Source organism: Triticum urartu, chromosome 7, assembly GCF_003073215.2.
Source record: "Triticum urartu cultivar G1812 chromosome 7, Tu2.1, whole genome shotgun sequence".
Lineage (NCBI taxonomy): Eukaryota > Viridiplantae > Streptophyta > Magnoliopsida > Poales > Poaceae > Triticum > Triticum urartu.
This window is the reverse complement of record NC_053028.1, coordinates 225,389,813-225,395,585: the sequence shown is the minus strand read 5'-3', so window position 1 is coordinate 225,395,585 and position 5,773 is coordinate 225,389,813.

Sequence of the window (5,773 nt, the reverse complement as noted above, 5' to 3'; positions counted from 1 at the left end):
TAATTTTGCAAAAGACTGTTAATAGGTCCAGGAAGAATTGGTCTAAGAAGTTAGACGATGCACTTTGGGCTTATAGAACAGCTTATAAAAATCCTATGGGTATATCTCCTTATAAAATGGTTTATGGAAAAGCTTGTCATTTACCTCTTGAGTTAGAACATAAAGCTTATTGGGCAGTTAAAGAACTCAATTATGATTTCAAACTTCATGGTGAAAAGAGGTTATTTGATATAAGCTCATTAGATGAATGGAGAACCCAAGCTTATGAAAATGCAAAGTTATTCAAAGAAAAAGTTAAAAGATGGCATGATAAAAGAATCCAAAAGCGTGAGTTTAAAGTTGGAGAATATTTTTTTTGTACAACTTTCGATTTAGATTTTTTGCAGGAAAGCTCCTCTCGAAATGGGAAGGCTCCTATGTCCTCGAGGAGGTTTACCGATCTGGAGCCATCAAAATAAATAATTTCGAAGGCACTAACCCTAATGTTGTCAATGGGCAACGAATAAAGCATTATATCTCAGGTACGCCTATTAATGTTGAAAGTAATATTATTCAAACCTTGACATCGGAAGAACACATAAAAGAGTCCTTCCGGAACACTCTAGAATCGTGAAAATAAGGAGGTACATGATACGGTAAGTAAATGGACTCCGAAAATCTGCAAAAATATTTTTTATTAGTTTTGGAATATTTTAAAATTTTGGAAATAAAGAAACTCCCAGGAAGCGTACCCTGGTGGGCACAAGACACCAGGGCGCGCTTGGCGCGCCCAGGTGGGTTGTGCCCACCTGGGACACCTCTCGTACTCCATTTTTCTACCATATGCTTGTCCTGCAAGAAAAAAATCTATATATACTTCCCGAACCTGTTGATCACCGTATTGTGGAGAAATCCTCTATTCTCCTTTTCCCTGTTGTTTTCTGTCAGATTCCATCTACCATGGCCTCTTCAAGCTCCTCCAAGGACAAGATTTCTCCTTCATCACCACCATCATCTCCTTCACCACCAAAAGGAGAATTGAGTATCGGGTATGGGCACTCCCCTTGGCTTCCGCCAAGCTTGGGGGAGGTGCCCCGGTATCGTATCATCCCACTATCTTTTTGCTTTTATTTATCTTAGTTCAATCTTTTGCTTTTAGATGAAATAAAGTTTAGTTCAATTATTTCTTCTTTTAAGAGTTTGCTTAGTGATCTATCCTTGTAATCGTGTGCAAGTTATATACTGAAGTTAGTTTTAGTTTTTGCTTTCATGCTGCAAATAAAGAAAAGAAATAAGGAAGAAAGAAAAAGAGAAAGGAAATAAATGAAGAAAGTAAATAAATAATGAAAAGATTATATACTAATCCTATGGTAGGTGATGACACCACACAAGGAAAAGTATAAGTAGAAAATTGTATTAGAGATTGACAAACATAGCATTAGTCAATGATGCAACTCATGGAAGAATTAATAAGGGAAGAGAAGATTCACGTATACATATACTATCCTAGAAATCTTTTGTGATTGTGAGCCCTCATCAAAATATTATATGCCAAAATTGTTGACATTGGACAAGGAAGACAACTTAATGGTTCATGTTTGTTTATATTCACATAGAAGTCATATTGTCATAGATCCTTTAACATGTGATGCTTGCCACCTATCTTTGCTAGCCAAAAGTTATGTACTAAGTATAGATACTACTTGTGCGTCCAAAACCCCTTAAACCCAAATCTTTTTCAAGTGTCTGCCATACCTACATAGGGATTGTGCAAGATCCCTCAAGTAAGTTGTCATCGGTGCAAAAAGGCAATAAAAATTGCTTCTAAAAGTGTGAGATCGTTTAGGGTAAGAGAAAATTGAGCGATGTACGAACTTGGATGACAAAGAATAAAATTGACAGACTGCATAATAAAGGTTGTCATCTTAATGGGCAATACAACGTGACGTTCTCTTGCACTAAAGGATTGAGTACAACAAATAAGCACATGGCAACCTCTGCTTCCCTCTGAAGGGCCTATCTTTTACTTTTATGCAAAGAGTCAAAGTTTTTCCTCTATTCCTTTTATCTTTTCTTTTGGCAAGCATCATGTGGCGAGGAAAGATCTAGGCACATATGTCCAGTTTGAATATAGATAGCATGAGTTATTATTGTTGACATCACCCTTGAGTGAGTATGTTGGGAGGCGAAACTATAAGCCCCTATCTTTCTATGTGTCTGAGACGTTTTGTTCATGGGTACGAGGTGAGTGTTAGCAATCATAGAAGACTATATGATGGTTGACTATGTGGACTTGCCTAAAGGCTCCGACATGTGAACCTTCCTGAAAAATGATGAATTGTAGTTGCAAAGTTGACTGAGAACATAGTTTGTTGGTTTCTAATAGAGTTTTTGCTTTATACTTTGATTATATGATGAACTGTTACTTATTCATAGGAAGTATATGATGCAAGTTCCATGATAAAATTCCTATGTTAAATTGTGTTGCTATTATAATAATCAACATGATGCTTCTATGTCCGTATTTTGTTTTTATCGACACCTCTCTCTCTCAAAGCATGTGGACATGTTTTTCGATTTCGGTTTTCGCTTGAGGACAAGCGAGATCTAAGCTTGGGGGAGTTGATACGTCCATTTTGGCATCATGCTTTCTTATTGTTATTTATAATTTTTTATCCATAATAATGCTTTTTGGAGTAATTCTAATGCCTTTTCTCTCATAATTTGCAAGAACACACCAGAGGGAGATTTCCGGTAGCTGGAAATCTGACCTAGGAAAGCTACGTCAGGCCACCTATTCTGACAACTCCAAATGAGTGAAACTTTACCGGAGATTTTTTTTTTATTGGATTATTAAGAAATATTGGAGTTGTTAAACACCAGAGGGGGGCCACCAGGTGAGGCACAACCCACTGGGGCGCGCAGGCCCTGGCGCCCTGGTGGATTGTGACCTCCTCGGTCCACCTCTGGCCCATTTTTGTATATAGTGGCATTTTGACCTAGAAAAAATAAGAGGAGGACTTTCGAGATGAAGCGCCGCCGCCTCGAGGCGGAACTTGGGCAGGAGCACTTTTACCCTCCGGTGGAGCGATTCTGCCGGGGAACTTCCCTCCCGGAGGGGGAAATCATCGTCATCACCAACAACTCTCCCATCTTGGGGAGGGCAATCTCCATCAACATGTTCACCAGCGCCATCTCCTCTCAAACCCTAGTTCATCTCTTGTATGCAATCTTGTTACCGGAACTATACAGTGTTGCTAGGGGGTGACTAGTAGTGTTGATTACATCTTGTAGTTGATTACTATATGGTTTATTTGGTGGAAGATTATATGTTCAGATCCAATATGCTATTTAATATCCCTCGGATCTTGAGCATGATTATTATTTGTGAGTAGTTACTTTTGTTCTTGAGGTCATGGGAGAAATCATGTTGCAAGTAATCATGTGAATTTGATATGTGTTCGATATTTTGATAGTATGTATGTTCTGATTCCCTTAGTGGTGTCATGTGAACGTCGACTACATGACACTTCACCATATTTGGGCCTAAGGGAATGCATTGTGGAGTAGTAAATAGATGGTGGGTTGCGAGAGTGACATAAACTTAAACCCTAGTTTATGCACTATTCCGTAAGGGGCCGATTGGATCCTAGAGTTTAATGTTATGGTTAGAATTTATTCTTAATACTTTTCTCGTAGTTGCGGATGCTTGCGGGAGGGTTAATCATAAGTAGGATGTTTGTTCAAGTAAGAACAACACCTAAGCACCGGTCCACCCACATATCAGAGGGGTAGGGGAACAACCTTGGGCGCCCCAGGTAGGGGTAATCCTACTTGGGGGGCCTATTCCAATTCTGCCTCCCCCCTTCCTTATTTCTGGAAGGGGAAAGGAAAGAGGGGAGAGCAGAAGGAAGGGGGAATCCTATTCCCTCTCTTTCCATTCCTCCTCCCCTTTTCCTTCTCCACTTAGGCCGGCCCATATTGTTGGGGAACGTAGCAGAAATTCAAAATTTTCCTACGTATCACCAAGATCTATCTATGGAGAAACCTGCATCGAGGGGAAGGAGAGTGCATCTACATACCCTTGTAGATCGCTAAGCGGAAGCGTTAAAGTGAACGGGGTTGATGGAGTCGTACTCGTCGTGATCCAAATCACCGATGATCCTAGTGTCGAACGGACGGCACCTCCGCGTTCAACACACGTACAGCCCGGTGACGTCTCCCATGCTTGATCCAGCAAGGAGAGAGGGAGAGGTTGAGGGAGAGATTGAGGAAGACTCCATTCAGCAGCAGCACAACGGCGTGGTGGTGTGGAGGAGCGTGGCAATCCTGCAGGGCTTCGCCAAGCACCGCAAGAGACGAGGAGGAGAGGAAGTAGGGCTGCGCCAGGGAGAGATCAAATCGTGTGTCTTGGGCAGCCCAAAACCCCCACTATTTATAGGAGAAGGGGAGGAGGGTGCGCCCCCTCTAGGGTTCCCACCCCTAGCACCCCTAGGGGGCGGCAGCCCTAGATGGGGGAAAGGGGCAGCCAAGGGGAGAGAGGGGGGCGCGCCCTAGGGTGGCCTTAGGCCCTCTGCGCCTAGGGTTTCCCCCTTCTCCTCCTAGCTGCGCATGGGCCCTAGGGGGAAGTGGCGCCCCAGCCCACTCTGGGCTGGTCCCTTCCCACTTGCCCATGGCCTCCGGGGCTGGTGGCCCCACTTGGTGGACCCCCGGGACCCTCCCGGTGGTCCCGGTACGTTACCGATAAAACCCGAAACTTTTCCGGTGACCAAAATAGGACTTCCCATATATAAATCTTTACCTCCGGACTATTTCGGAACTCCTCGTGACGTCCGGGATCTCATCCGGGACTCGAACAACATTCGGTAACCACATACAAACTTCCTTTATAACCCTAGCGTCATCGAACCTTAAGTGTGTAGACCCTACGGTTCGGGAACCATGCAGACATGACCGAGACGTTCTCCGTCAATAACCAACAGCGGATCTGGATACCCATGTTGGTTCCCACATGTTCCACGATGATCTCATCGGATGAACCACGATGTCGAGGATTCGATCAATCCCGTATACAATTCCCTTTGTCTAGCGGTATTGTACTTGTCCGAGATTCGATCGTCGGTATCCCAATACCTTGTTCAATCTCGTTACCGGCAAGTCTCTTTTACTCGTTTCGTAACACATCATCCGTGATCAACTCCTTGATCACATTGTGCACATTATGATGATGTCCTACCGAGTGGGCCCAGAGATACCTCTTCGTTTCACACGGAGTGACAAATCCCAGTCTCGATTCGTGCCAACCCAACAGACACTTTCGAAGATACATGTAGTGTACCTTTATAGCCACCCAGTTACGTTGTGACGTTTGGCACACCCAAAGTATTCCTACGGTATCCGGGAGTTGCACAATCTCATGGTCTAAGGAAATGATACTTGACATTAGAAAAGCTTAGCATACGAACTACACGATCTTTGTGCTATGCTTAGGATTGGGTCTTGTCCATCACATCATTCTCCTAATGATGTGATCCCGTTATCAACGACATCCAATGTCCATGGTCGGAAACCGTAACATCTATTGATCAACGAGCTAGTCAACTAGAGGTTTACTAGGGACATGTTGTTGTCTATGTATCCACACATGTATCTGAGTTTCCTATCAATACAATTGTAGCATGGATAATAAACGATTATCATGAACAAGGAAATATAATAATAACCAATTTATTATTGCCTCTAGGGCATATTTCCAACACATATGGGTGCGCACCATCCTCTTGGCTGGTGCGTT